This window comes from Cervus elaphus, chromosome 25, assembly GCF_910594005.1.
Source record: "Cervus elaphus chromosome 25, mCerEla1.1, whole genome shotgun sequence".
NCBI lineage: Eukaryota > Metazoa > Chordata > Mammalia > Artiodactyla > Cervidae > Cervus > Cervus elaphus.
The window spans coordinates 41,619,921-41,635,476 of record NC_057839.1 but is presented as its reverse complement, the minus strand read 5'-3'; the positions used below and the strand labels follow the sequence as shown (position 1 = coordinate 41,635,476).

The following is a 15,556-nucleotide window of genomic DNA, read 5'->3' as shown; positions in this document are numbered from 1 at the left end:
TCACTAGCCAGAGGCTGAGACCGATAGGAAACGCCCTGTCATTGCTGTCTTCTACCTGGAGGCTCAGCTTTGCTCTTTTTCTGAGTTACTCACTGGAGTTGCAGAAAGATTAGTGGGATCTGAAATTATATCACAGGTCTGGTCTAGGGTTCTGTGTGCTGGGAATGAACCACATTCCTCCATGTCATGGAGGTTGAAGCAGAAGGATTTCCACTGCCATTCAGCAAAGAGCTGAGCTTGGCCTTGTTTCCCCACCACTATCGCTGTCTTCCACACCTTCCACACTAAGACTGGATGTGGGGCACCAGCCTCTTTGTCTGCGGTCTTATGGTCCTTGTCCTCCATGTTCTCTGCCTGCCTTCCGTCTGTGGGAAAACTTCAGCCAAAGAACAATTTTAATCAGAGAGGTGACAGAAGGCAGAAACAAAGGGAAATAGTCAAAGGAGACCAAATAATAATAGTTTCATCATTAAGCATAGTCAAGGACTGTAGTTCCTTCTCAAGGGCTATAGATAATATTCTGAGGCATATCCTATGAGCTGTATTACAGATATTAAAACTTCCACCAGGTGGAAGAAGTTAATTGCATGATGACCAGACCACAGCCATGACATTGTTGTTGCTGTTCAGTTGCTCAGTCGTGTCTGACTCTTTGCAACCCCATGGACTGCAGCACACCAGGCTTCCCTGTCCTTCACCATCTCCCGGAGCTTGCTCAAACTCATGTCCATTGAGTTGGCGATGCCATCTATCCATCTCATCCTCTGAAATTCCCTTCTCCTCCTACACTCTTTCCCAGCATCAGGGTCTTTTCCAATGAGTCAGCTTTTCATATCAGGTAACCAAAGTACTGGAGCTTCAGCTTCAGCATCAGTCCTTCCAATGAATATTCAGTGCTGATTTCCTTTAGAATTGACTGGTTTGATCTCCTTGCAGTCCAAGGGACTCTCAAGAGTCTTCTCCAGCACCACAATTCAAAAGCAGCAATTCTTCGGCATTCAGCCTTCTTTATGGTTCGACTCTTACATCCACACATAACTACTGGAAAAAAAACATAGCTTTGACTATATGGACCTTTGTTGGCTAAGCGATGTCTCTGTTTTTTAATATGCTGTCTAGGTTTGTCATAGCCATGATGTAAGCTGCCGAAATTTTGAGAACTGGCCTCAAAGAAATGGAAACAAAGCAGCCCTGGAACTGAAGATTGACTAACTATACCTTAACATAATAAAGATGATGCTGGTCAATCCAATTTCAAGATGGTGGTCTGACCAGCCATCTTTCAAGATGATGACCAATTTCAAGAAGACTATCAGAGCTGACTGTACTGTTTCTGCACGCAGCCCCCTCCCTCTGTCTATAAAAGTTCTTTCCCACTGATTGGCAGTGGAGGGGAGTCAGCCTTTGGATAGATTTCTTCCCCACCCCTCCTTCCCCTCCCTCCCCACCGCCCTTGCCAACCCTGGCTGCTGGCATCCAAAATAAAGCAAATTTACCTTTCCACCAGCTTCCCCTGTGGCTCAGCTGATAAAGAATTGACTTGCATTGCAAGAGACCTGGGTTCAATCCCGGGGTTGGGAAGATCCCCTGGAGAAGGGAAAGGCTACCCACTCCAGTATTCTGGCCTGGGGAACTCCACGGACTATTTAGTCCATGAGGTTGCAAAGAGTCGGACACGACTGAGCCACTTTCACCGTCACTTTTCACCTTTCCACCAACCTGGCCTCTTTAATGGCTATGAGCAGCAAGCAGCTGGACCCTCATTTTTGGTTACACTGTCACCCTATTCAGATATTACCAGTGGACCCTGTATCCTCTCATTTCACTGCTTACCTGAGCTCCTCAAGATCACCCCAGGATGAGAGCACCTGTGCCCAGAGATCCTCCTCGCCCCTCTCCCTGCCAGGCTGAGCTCTTGTTGCCATCACTTTCCAGCCTTTCTCCTTCTCGTCTGAGGGTCCTCCCCCTGCCCTGCCTGCCTAAGAAATCAAGGACCCAGGACACCTCCTCCTTGGCCCCCAAGCTGCCTGTGACATTGTTAAGTCTGGGGTGCACTCCTGGCTCTGGGAAAATTGGGGGATAGGCAGAAGAACTGGGGAGAGGGTACCATCTTACAATGTATTTTTTATTATTATTTAAGCAGAAAGTAAAAATGATAACCTTCTCACTTTAGGCATAACCTTCATTCCTTAACATCTTATACGTCGTTTTTCTAGTCTTTTATGGGTTATGCCATTTTTATAGCAGCTGAAACCATATAGCAGCTTTTTATAGTAGTTGAAACTATTTAGAGTACCCTGGAAAGGTACTCCTTTGCTTTTTGACTCTCCCTTTCCTTTTCTCCCTCCTGCATATCCCTTTTTGACTACCGGTTATTGAGGCAAGTCTGAGAGGGGAGGTGAGATCAGCCCTAGTTAACCGCATTGCTAATTGCAATTCCAACACTAGCTGTGCTGCCTCCTTCGGGCTCCAGCCTCCTTTCAGAGGGACAGCCGGGTAACAGCGTTCATTGCCTTTTACATTTGAGGAAACAATACTCAAGGAGCTTTAGTGGCTGGACCATCATGACACAGCAAGAGGCAGGGCCAGCACCAAAGCCCAGCCTTCACAGCCCCGTTTCTATGTCCCTGCTGTCAGCAATGGGTGTGGGCTGATTTGATAAGGATCTTCTTGGGGTCTGATTTCAAGTGGGCGAAAGGAGAGGGCCTGTGAATGAAGCTGGGAACAAAAGCAGCAGAGAGCAGAGCAGCCAGTGGCAGGGTGGGCTGGCTCCCCTAAGCCTCCTGGGCTTCTGGGAGTGTTCCAAGGAGCCTGGCCTCTATTCCCAGAGGAGAGTTCATATTCGTGCTCAGTCACAGACTATTTACAGCCCATTTGTGCCTACCTGATGCGCTGGCGATTACAGGGGCAGCCATGGGCCCACCAGGGAGTGCAGGTTTGCTTTCTCTAGATTCTGAATGTGAGCGGGAAGAGACCTTCCCTTCCACTCCAGGGTACGGCGGAGTCCCCAGGGTTTTCACAGAACTGTCTTTGAAGGAGGCGGTCCTCGGCACCAGTGGCCATTCTGCCACGGGCCCCTCCCAGACCTTCTCCTTGGGTTTCCAAATGGCTGCTCATTCTTTTTTTTTTTTTTTTTTCCTGAAAAGAAGAAAGTATGCGTAACTGTACTCATCCCGGGGTCCACCCTCAGGGGCCTCTGTGTGTCCTAACAGAACCCCTGCCCCGGGGCTGGAGACGCGGCCCCTAGAGAGCCTGGGCCGGGCCCTGCGTGGGATGTCAGGGGAGCATCTCCACGTGCACCCTGCCCCAGCCCCCGGGTGGGGGTCCTTTTGTGGTGGGCCTTGTATGAGCCATTCATTTCTTATTCCACAAACACTTACTGAGGAGCTGCTAAGTGCTGGAGACGGAGGGGACACGACTACCACAGCTCCCTGGTGACGGGATCCAGGGGCAAAGCTTTGCGAGTCTGCGCCGGCGCCTCAAGTCCCCGCAACCTCCGCAGACAGGCGAGCTGCGGCCGGAAGATGCGGAAACAAAAGTCAGCGGGAATTTCATTCTGTCGCAAAGCCCTTCCCCTACTTCCGGAACGACCCCAACTCTGTTAGACGCTTTCCTGTAATTAAACAACGGAGTTTATCCAGAGTGGCGACAAAGCTGAAGGTCCGAAATGATTTGAGCCAGAGGGGATTTTGAAGGTTAACTGTGTTAAGATAAGGAAGTATGGAACCGGATGCTGCGCCTAATAAGCACCATGACTTTAAAGCAGTATTGATTACTTTGCCCAGGAAGAGAGATGACTTTCTTCCTAACCATAAAGATTCTTGTTCCTTTACAGTTTGTAAGCTCACATTCTTGACAGGCCACTTAAAGGAAAATTGTGTAAAAATCTGATTTTAAGTTGCAATTTTTCTGCTTATTCAAAAATCAATGTTTTGCATAAACATAAATATTAAAATGTACATCATATATTAATTCTCTTGTAAGGAGGATTGTCCTTTTTTCTGAATTTATGTATTTTGCAGTTAGTTAAGGTGTTAAAGGAAAATGAAAAGATGATAATAGTAAAGAGTAGCTGCTTTTTAAATACCCTTGTGTGATAAAACACTGACAGTCCTATGTTAATCCCCCATATTCTTAAGTTTTTATTATTCTTTGTTATTATGCTAAGATAGAATTTATTTTATTTATTATATACAACATTACATAATGTAATTTATTATATAATAACATAGTAATGTTGGACTTCCCTGGTGGTTCAGATGGTAAAGAGTCTGCCTGCAATGCAGGAGACCTGGGTTTGATCCCTGGGTCAGAAAGGTCCCTGGAGAAGGAAATGGCAACCCACTCCAATATTCTTGCCTGGAGAATCCCATGGACAGAGGAGCTTGGTGGGTTGTAGTCCTTGGGGTTGCAAAAAATCGGACGTGACTGAGTGATTAACACTTTCACTTTATAGTAATGCTATTATTATTTACACATTTATTATTATTTAAGTGACAGAGCTTAAGTAACAGGGCTTCCCTGGTGGCTTAGAGGGTAAAGAGTCTGCCACAATGCAGGAGACTGGGGTTCGATCCCTGGGTTGGGAAGATCCCCTGGAGAGGGAAATGGCAACTCACCCCAGTACTCTTGCCTAGAAAATCCCATGGACGGAGGACTGAGCGACTTCTTTTTCCTTTCCTTTCCTAAGTGACAGAGCAAATATGTAACTACCTCTTTCTTCTTAGAAGATCACTACAACCACCCCACACTGCTCACTGCACCCCCCCCCCCAAAAAAAATCAAGAAACAGAAATGCAGCTTCATCTGTGATGAGACCAGGCAACATCTGTGACCTCACTGATCCCGACTGCAGTATCTGGAGTGAAATTGTTAGACGCTCAGTCGTGTTTGACTCTTTACGACCCCCATGGACTGTAGCCCACTAGGCTTCTCTGTCCTCCACTGTCTCCTGGAGTTTGTTCAAACTCATGTACATTGAATTACTGATGCCATCTAATCATCTCGTCCTCTGCCATCGCCTTCTCCTTTTGCCTTCAGTCTTTCTCAGCCCTGGAGTGGTTGCTATCTGCTGGCTGGAGAGAAACAAAGGCTAACTACTCACCCATTCAAAGAGGCTCGAGTTCTGAGAAACTGCGCTGTGATCTAGGGAGAATCCTGTGTGTCAGGAGGCTCAGCGTGTCAGATACCAATTGATGAGTAATGAACAATCAGTCCCCAACACAGTAACTTAAAAGAATATCCCAGGGGACTTTCCTGATGGTCCAGTGGTTGAGAACCCACCTACCAGTACAGCAGACTCAGATTTAATCCCTGGTTGGGGAAATAAGATCCCACATGGGGCAACTAAGCCTGAGTGCCACACCTAGAGATCCCTTGAGCTGCAAGGATCTTGTATGCCTCAACTAGGACCCGATGCAGTCAAAAAACAAAATAAAACAAAACAACAAAAAAAAGAACATCCGTTTTATTTGCTAAGGATCCTGGGGGTCAGCGGTTGCAATGGGTTCAATAGACACGTCTTTGAGTGTCTCTCTTGGGGTTACGAGGCAGAAGTCTTCCTGTTTGGCTGGGGCCGGTCCTTGATGGTGTCCCTTATGTGTCTGGCAGTTGGAGCTGGAAAAACAAATTCAAGGAATTTGGCCTGCCTCAAACTTTCTCCTTAACAACTTACAAGATTAGAAGTCAATAGAGCAATGCCTTCCAAGTTTAAGGAAAAAAGTGACCTGGAAATAAGGCTACAGAAACATGTTTCTAAATGTACAAGAATTCAAGGAATATATTTTCCACATGCTTTCTTCAAATTAATCACTGACAGGTGAAGTTTAGCCAACTGTTATGGACTGGATTTTGTATGCCTTCCCCATCCCCTCCCCCCACAACACAAAATATTTATATACTGAATCCTCATTCCTAGTGCCTCAGAATGTGACTGCATTTGGAGTTTGGGTCTTTAAAGAGGTGTGTGTGTGCTAAGTCATTTCAGTCATGCCTGACTCTTTGAGACCCTATGGACTGTAGCCTGCCAGGCTTCTCTGTCCATGGGATTCTCCAGCCAAGAATACTGGAGTGGATTGCCACGCCCTCCTCAAGAGGATCTTCCCAACCCAGGGATCGAACCTGTGTCTCTTACATCTTTTTCATTGGCAGGTGGGTTCTTTACCATTAGAGCCACCTGGGAAGCCCCTTTAAAGAGGTGATTAAGTTAAAATGAGATCATTGCAATGGGCTTGAATTCAGTATGACTAGTGTCCCAATAAGAAGAGGAAATTTGGCACAGACCCATACAGAGAGCATATAACGTGAAGATAGGGGGAAATCGGCCATCTACAAGCCAAGGAGTGAGGCCTCACAAGGAACCCACCCTGAAGACACCTCGATCTCAGACTTCTAGCCTTTAGGACTGCAAGAAAATAGCTTTCTTTTGTTTAAGACACCCCATCTGTGGTACTTCGTTATGGCAGCCCTAGCAAACAAATACACCAACCAAGAAAAATGAGTAAAAGAAATGAAAAAAGAAGTGGGATGAGCCGTGAACCACGTTACCACAGGGCTAACTCTAACACAAATGGGGGGCAAGTGTTACACACGGGTCGAGCATTGGTAAGTTCATAAATCCATTTTTAAGGGACTTGGGCTCCACTGGCACCGAGGCCCCCAGGTAACATCGGGTCAGTCACTTGGGTTCACTGGGCCACACTGGGCTTCAAGGTAATGAATAACTTCCAACTCAGACTCTAGAGGGTCCTAGGCATTCAGGACAAGGGATTCAGGGATTTCCAAGAAAATGAGGAGGCGAGTCTGTGGGGTCTGGACCCTCCTTTACTTCATGGGCAGCCCCAGGCCTTTGCAGTGAGAGCTCATGGACAGGAGTTTGCTGAAGCTAAAGCAAGCCTGAACCCCAGTGACCTGGATCATTTTCTTAATTTTCTGCCAAATCAGAAAGCTGATAGCATCTTCAGGTGGTTTCACCCCATTGTGTGTGTGCTCAGTTGCTCAGTCTTGTCTGACTCTTTGAGACCCCAATGGACCACAGCCCACCAGGCTCCTCTGTCCATGGGGATTCTCCAGGCAAGAATACTGGAGTGGGTTGCTGTGCCCTTCTTCAGGGGATCTTCCCAACCTAGGGTTCAAACTCAGGTCTCCTGCATTATGGGCAGTTTCTTTACCGTCTGAGTCACTAGGGAAGCCCTTCACCCCATTAGCCTTAAGATAATGTAAGGACATGTTGGTAACTTATATGGGGTTCTGTTACCAACAACATTTCTAGCCAAGACCCACCACAGGGCTCAAGCTTGGCTCCTCCTCCCTCAGGACCAGCCTGTCATGGGAGATGGACGCTGCTGCTGAAGACAGAGGGGAGACCCAAGGGGCCAATTAGGTAGCAAATCTCAGGAACTCGTTGTTGGGACTTCAGGCCACCTCAGGGAAAGGGTCAGAGTGACCAAGCCCTGATGGACAGGACTGGGCTCTATAGGAGACATTTTTTTTTTTTTGAGACATTTTTTACCAAAGCAAATCTTTGTCATTGTTATTCCTCTCTCCCCCTCCTCAACCAATGACTCGGAGTTTGAACCCTGGGTTGGGAAGATCCCCTGAAGAAGGGCACGGTAACCCACTCGAGAATTCTTGCCTGGAGAATCCCCAGGCACAACCGAGACATCAGTGGGGCCAGGAATTTTCCTTAATAATAAGACAAACAGCAAAAAGCTTTTGCAGCAACATTGATGGACCTAGAGATGATCATACTAAGTGAAGTGAGTCAGAAACAGAAAGAAAAATACAATATGATATCACTTATAAGTGGAATCTACTTCGGCTTTATTGACTATGCCAAAGCTTTTGACTGTGTGGACCACAACAAACTCTGGAAAATTCTTAAAGAGATGGGGATACCAGACCACCTGACCTGCCTCTTGAGAAATCTGTATGCAGGTCAGGAAGCAACAGTTAGAACTGGACATGGACCAACAGACTGGTTCCAAATAGGGAAAGGAGTACATCAAGGCTGTATATTGTCACCCTGCTTACTTAACTTATATGCAGAGTACATCATGAGAAATGCTGGGCTGGATGAAGATTCCACAAGCTGGAATCAAGATTGCCAGGAGAAATATCAATAACCTCAGATATGCAGATGACACCACCCTTATGGCAGAAAGTGAAGAAGGACTAAAGAGCCTCTTGATGAAAGTGAAAGAGGAGAGTGAAAAAGTTGGCTCAAAACTCAACATTCAGAAAGCTAAGATCATGGCATCCGGTCCCATCACTTCCTGACAAATAGATAGAGAAGCAATGGAAACAGTGACAGATGTTATCTTTGGGGCTCCAAAATCACTGCAAATGGTGACTGCAGCCATGAAATTAAAAGACGTTTGCTCCTTGGAAGGAAAGTTATGACCAACCTAGACAGCATATTAAAAAGCAGAGACATTACTTTTCCAACAAATGTCTTGTCTAGTCAAAGCTATTGTTTTTCCAGTAGTCATGTATGGACGTGAGAGTTGGACTATAAAGAAAGCTTAGCGCTGAAGAATTGATGCTTTTGAACTGTGGTGCTGGAGAAGACTCTGGAGAGTCCCTTGGACTGCAAGGAGATCCAACCAGTTCATCCTAAAGGAAATCACTCTTGAATATTCATTGGAAGGACTGATGCTGAAGCTGAAACTCCGATACTTTGGCCACCTGATGTGAAGAACTGACTCATTTGAAAAGCCCCTGATTCTGGGAAAGATTGAAGGCAGGAGGAGAAGGGGATAACAGAGGATGAGATGGCTGGATGGCATCACCAATTCAATGGACATGAGTTTGAGTAAACTCCAGCAGTTGGAGATGGATAGGGAGGCCCAGCGTGCTGCAGTCCCTGAGGTCGCAAAGAGTCGGACACAACTGAGCAACTGAACTGATCTTAACCAATAAGTGGAATCTAAAATACAACACAAGTGAACATACCTATGAAACAAAAACATGCCCACAGGCATAGAGAACAGACTTGTGATTGCCAAGAGGGAGGGAATGGGGGAGGGAAGGATTGGAAGTTTGGGCTTAGCAGATGCAAACTATCATATAAAGGATGAATGAAAACAAGGTCCTACTGTATAGCACAGGGAGCTGTATATTCAGTAACCTGTGCTAAATCATAATGGGAAGGAATGTGAAAAAGAATGTGTATCTGTATAACTGAGTGACTCTGCTGCTGTTCAGTTGCTCAGTAGTGTACGACTCTTTACAACCGCATGAACAGTAGCACACCAGGCTCTCTTGTCCATCACCATCTCCTGGAGCTTGCTCAAACTCATGTCCATTGAGTCGGTGATGCCATCCAAGTATCTTGTCTTCTGTTGCCCCTTCCCCTTCTGCCTTCAATCTTTCCCAGCATCAGGGTCTTCTCCAATGAGTCGGCTCTTCGTATCAGATGGCCAAATAATTGGAGCTTCATTCTAGCTTCAGCTAGAATGAATATTCAGGGTTGATTTCCTTTAGAATTGACTGGTTTGATCTCCTTGCAGTTCAAGTGACTCTCAAGAATCTTCTCCAAATCACAGTTCAAAAGCATCAATTCTTCGGTGCTCAGCCTTCTTTATGGTCCACCTCTCACATCCATACATGACTACTGGAAAAACAATAGCTTTGACTAGACAGACATTTGTTGGCAATGTAATGTCTCTGCTTTTTAATATGCTGTCTAGGTTGGTCATAGCTTTTCTTCCAAGGAGCAAGCATCTTTTAATTTCATGGCTGCAGTCACCATCTGCAGTGATTTTCAAGCCTAAGAAAATAATGTCTGTCACTGTTTCCATTGTTTCCCCATCTATTTGCCTTGAAGTGATGGGACTGGATGCCATAATCTTAGTTTTTTGAATGTTGAGTTTTAAGTCAGTATTTTCACTCTCCTCTTTCATCTTCATCAAGCTCCTCTTTGCTTTCTGCCATAAGGGTGGTGTCATCTGCATATCTGAAATTATTGATATTTCCCCAGCAATCTTGATTCCAGCTTGTGCTTCATCCAGCCCAGCATGTCTCATGATGTACTCAGGATAAAAAAATGTACTCATGATTAAATCATAATGGGGAAGAATATGAAAAAGAATGTATATTTGTATAACTGAATCACTTTGCTGTACAACAGAAATTAAACACAACATTGTAAATCAACTATACTTCAGTAAAATTGTTTTAGAAAGCTTCTAAGTGGCTGACCTGGAATTATTCCTCAATTTCTCCTTAAGGACCCTCAAGGAAGGCAACACCCGTCACATAAGAGGCACCATCACATGCTTCACTTTTTTAGGGGAAGAAACCTTCTCTCCCTTGTCAGGCTCTCTGGAAGGCTTTTAACGGAGGGCTGGCATGTTCTCAAGGTGTGTGGCGTGTGGGGTGAAGGAAGGACGGATGGCCAGAGAGCATGGACGAGCATTGTCTGAAGAGAGACTGCCAGAATGTTCCTCTGGGGCGCACGTTCTGGCTGCAGCAGTTGTTTCCCTTCCAGGAAATTTCAGACAAGTTCACAGACCACCATGAGCTCGCAAACAAACTGCTAATAAAGAGGCTTCCAGCTGGGGTGGAGCAGGAAAGGGAGAAGCCCTGAGACCATACACCAAACAGAAACAGAAAAACAAGTGGTGCACGGAGGACAGGGACTGAGCGTTGACCTTTGCGCTGGGGGCCCAGAGGCCACGGGAAATGGCCAGGGCTCAACAAAGGCTTCAGAGGCGGGCGAGTACCAGGCCCCGGAAGGCAGCCGGGGTGACCTAGGTCTCCTTTGCTGGGTTTCTAACGGCTCCTCTGAGACCCTGCGCTGGAGGAGAGTGAGGAAAGCAGCCGGTTGCCGGACTGAGTCCCCGCAGAGCTACTTGGACGGGCTTTTCCAGTGATTTAACAGCCTCGGTTGCCTCTGAAAGGGGAACGCAGTGCAGCTGGCCCATAAAACTGCCGCGCTTTGGGGTTTGGAAAAAATCCTCTTCAGAGAGAGTCAGAACGGCCCGGAGGGCTGACCGGGGCCAGAGCGCAAGGCTGGCTGGGGAAAGCAGCTGTCTCCAGGGTGGCCGGGTCAGCGAGCGAGACACCAACCCCACCGGAGCTGCGGCGGCCCGAGGGCGTGGCGCATGCGCCGTGGTCCTCACGCAGGCAGAGGCTCGCTTCCATTTCCTGGGTGGCTGAGACCGGGCCGCCCACCCGGAAGCGGCGATCCTTGCGTCTCTCGGCTGGGAAGCACAGGAGGACGTGCTGGGCGGTGGGCCATGCGGGACCCACGCTTTGCCACGGAGAACTTGGTTCTAACAGATCCCACCAGCGGGTTCAGATTTCAGCTCCCCACTCGGCCAGAGACTTCCGCTTGTCGGTTCTTTCTGGAGAAGGGAATGGCTACCCACTCCAGTATTTTTGCCTGGAGAATTCCATGGACAGAGGAACCTGGCCGGCTGCAGTCCATGGGATCCCAAAGAGTTGGACACGACTGAGCCACTTTCAGCCTCTCCCCCATGTCGAACATCACTTGGTTATTCATTGACACTATTCATTCAACAAATACTTAAGACCCGCTTGGTATAAAATGGCCGTGAGGATGACATCAGCGGTGACTTGGCCCAGCCCTGTGCCAGCTGCTGTAAGTGAAAGAACAGAGTTAGGCACTGTCTTTTGAGAGTATCAGATGGGTGGAGGAAATGCATGTTATTTCTTTGATTTCTTTAACGCTCATGTAGTGAGTGCCCTTTATGCGGAGACCACTGTTCTTAGCACCTAATACGTTTAATCCACCTCACAATCCCATATCCCCATTTTACAGAGGAGAAAAATAGAGACAAAGGAACCTGCCCCAGGACCACACAGCTAGGAGGAGGTTAGCTGAGGTCAGTTGGGCTCTAGCACCCATTCCTTTAAATGTTACACCATTAAACAGATAAATGGAATGAAGAGTCTATAGAGTCTGCTTGGTGCTTGGAAAGAACAAAAGGGGGATTTGTTTTCACAGAGGTTGGGAGTCAGGGTGGATTTCTCTGAAGTGGTAACAGAAAGGAGGAAGTCTGTTCCACAAGAAGAAAAATACGAAAGCAAAGGTCTGGGGTGAGAAAAGTCATGATGAACTCACAACACTTGGAGGGAAATCAGTGCTGTCATGAGAACGAGGTGAGCCCCAGGCAGGATGGGGAGAGACAAGGTTGGAGGGTAAGGTCAAGCCATATTCAGTTTCCTTTGGCAGATCTCAAGGTAAGGTGATAAAGGGTGTGGTGGTGGTCGGGTGGGGGGCAGGGAGGAGATCTGTCTTTAAGAAATCAGGCATATAATGTAGCATGACCATGTGGGGAAGTTGCCAGTATTCATTTTGAAAAGCCTCTATTGCATATTTCACATATACTTGACACTCGCAACCACCCTGTAAGGAATTAGATCAAATTAACTGCTTTGTGATCGCACCCCACCCCACCCCTTCCTCATACCCACTCTCCCTCCTTGCTGCTGCTAGCGGAGTTCTGTTCTGGGAGGCCATGCATCCAGCCCTGGCAAACACCCCCATCCTAGCCTCCACCACGACCACGGGTGGCTCTGCACCCTTCCTGGCCAATGAAACATTGGCGGGGATTCTGGGAAGCCTTTTGCTTTTCCTGACAAGAGGCACAAATGTGAGTCCATCACCACTTTCTCTTCCTCTCTACCTGGAAAGGGACAGGATGTCTGTAGCTGCAAGAACTATTGTGCAACATGATATAAGAAGCGTAGGAGAAAAGCCAAGAGACTCTGAGAAGCTGGCTCTGAACTGGTGCCAGCAGCCACCCACAGCTAGACTTGTTATAGGGGTGAGGGGTCAACCCTTATTAATTTCAGCCATTTCTGTAACTGAGAATTCTATTACTTGTGTGTTCCTCCTAAAGAAAACACTGTTACACCCTAAACAAACTGAGGATGAGAAAATATCAGACCTAGCAGAGAGGAGATTTAACCCCTAATTCACCTGAGTCTTCATCCAGTGCTCCTCCACCATTCTTAAAAGAATGCTTACCTTGCCTTCGGTATTTCTATGTGTGTTTAACTTTCTTGGCATCGCACAAGCCAAACCCCAAATCTGCATTGCCCTGGGCACCTTCCAGGCAGCCACGATTTGAATCAGGTGGCCCCACCCTCTTTAAGGAACCAAACAGAATCCCTGACCCAATAGTGTCAATGCACAGACTAGTCAAAAGCCCATGATATGGTCTGCTCTGGAAAAGATGAATTGGCCAAATAAGGATTTCTCTTGCAGGAATTTGAACTAGGTCGTTCTGGGAGATTGGAAAAGGAAACAGAAGAGCTGAAGTGGGAAGGTGAGACCACCTGAAAGGATCTTGTGTCATCTAAGTTGTGAGGAAGCCGAAACCATGAGAAGCAGAAGTTACAAAGTAGAGAAAGCGCATAGAAAGCGAAGAAGATGGGCTGGTATACCGAGAGCAGGGCAGTAGAAGCAGTCAGCCCAAGCTGTAAAATGTAGGCTTTACTTGGACAGAATTTAAACACAGTCATGAAATCCACCTGTAACTGATCTTTTACAATATCACTTGGGCTTCCCAGGTTGTGCTAGTGGTAGAGAACCTGCCTGCCAATGCAGAAGATGTAGAGATGCTGGTTTGATCCCTCAGTCGGGAAGATCCCCTGGAGGAGGGAATGGCAACCTACTCTAGTATTCTTGCCTGGAGAATCCCATGTAGAGAGGAGTCTGGTGGGTTACTATCCTTGGGGTTACAAAGAGTCAGACATGACTGAAGCAACTTAGTACACATACTTGTTCCCTGGCAAGTCTGAATGAGAAAAGAAAAGAACTCTTTTGTTGGTGTAAGTTCTGAACTACTGCTGTGATTATTGCTGAGTTTTAATAATACATATGGAAGTTTTAAATGAACATGCTTTTCATACCCAACCCTTTAAGAAACACTATATTCTACACAGAAGTTAATTCAGAGAACTTGCAGTTTGTGGTCAGACCCAAGACATGTAGACTCAGCTACACATGTTCTTTTCAAGAATAAATTTTTCACAGTTTAGAACTGATGAAACTATCTTAGGATACAGCTTATTTCTCCAAAACCCTGGAGTATGACAGATGCCTGCTTTTAAATACTAATTCAAAATAGACCATGACAACGTAATGTTTGTAAAGAAGAAAACACAGTTTGAGTTACTCTGCCCATGACTGATGGAGTTTTCAATTTGTGCTTAAAATCTAAAACCACAAAGTAGATTATTTTTGTTTGGAAAGTGCAAAGTTAAATTCATTCATGTTTACATTGAAATATAGTCTTCTTTCTAGATTGTGAATTGGAGTGGGTTGCCATGCCCTGCTCCAAGGGATCTTCCAGACTCAGGGATCGAACCCAGATCTCTCACATTACAGGCAGATTCTTTACTGTCTTAGCCATCAGTGAAGCCCAGGAATACTGGAGTGGGTGGCCTATCCCTTCACCAGGAGTACTTCCTGACCTGGGAATCAAACCAGGGTCTCCTGCCTTGCAGGCAGATTCTTTACCAGCTGAGCTACCACAAAGCCACTGAAATACAGGGATTCTTTCTTACAGCAACTAACTGTACATAACTATTATGCCTAAGAGCTTTTTTTTTCTTACAAGGTTCCAGTTATTTATTGAAACTCATCTGATTTCTTCTTTGTGAGTTAAAAAAAATTTTTTTATTGGGGTATAGCTGATTTACAATATCCTAAAAGGCTTTATTTATTTTTTAAAAAAAATATTTATTCATTTACTTATTTGGCTGCTCTGAGTCTTAGTTGTGGCTTGTGGGAGTCTTAGCCATTGGACCGCCAGGAAAGTCATCCTAAGACCTTTTTAAAACACATGATTCTAGGCACCACCAAAGACTACAAAATCAGAAGCTCCTGTCACTGTGTCTGATAATGTATAATTTTAAAATGTTATTCTGCCTGAAATGGAGCAGACTGTATAGTCCTTGCCATCTCCCAACCCCCACCGTGTCTTCTGCCTGCTTTTGGCCTGTAAAAAAACTTTAATCAAAGAATAAGTTTAATCAGAGAAGTGAGAAATGGTGGAACAAAGGAAAACAGTCTAAGGAGACTAAATAATAATAGTGTAATCATTAAGCATAGTTGAGGACCTTTAGTTCTTTCTCAAGGGCTGTAGATAATATTCTGAGCCATATCCTGTGAACTAAACCCCCAGGTGGAGAAGTTTATGACATGATGACCCAGACTGTACTCAGGACTTGAGCTGCCGCAGTTCAGAGAATTGACAGCAAAGGAATGGGAACAAGTGCACCCTGGAACTGAAGATTAACTACTGTACCTAAAACGACCAAGATGATGCTAGTCAGACTACTGATGATAATTGGAAGATGAGTGTACTGTTTCTGCATGTAACCCCCCTACACACACACTTTGTCTATAAAAACTTTCACCCCCTGCTTTTCAGGTGTGGAGGGAAGTCGGCCTTTGGAGGAGATGTACACCACCCTCCTCCCCAGTTGCCGACATCTGAAATAAAGCAAACTTTCCTTTCCACAACCTGGCCTGTTTACTGGCTTTTGAGAGGCGAGCAGCCAGACTTCTCCCCAACGC

General features: G+C 46.1%; 1 long non-coding RNA gene across 1 annotated transcript; it reads left to right on the top strand.

Moving 5' to 3' along the window:
- Positions 1-11,561: 11,561 nt before the first annotated feature.
- LOC122683736 lies at positions 11,562-15,217 on the top strand. Its single transcript, XR_006337804.1, has 3 exons — positions 11,562-11,605; positions 13,238-13,298; positions 15,162-15,217. It is a non-coding gene; the product is annotated as an uncharacterized LOC122683736 (long non-coding RNA).
- Positions 15,218-15,556: the final 339 nt, after the last annotated feature.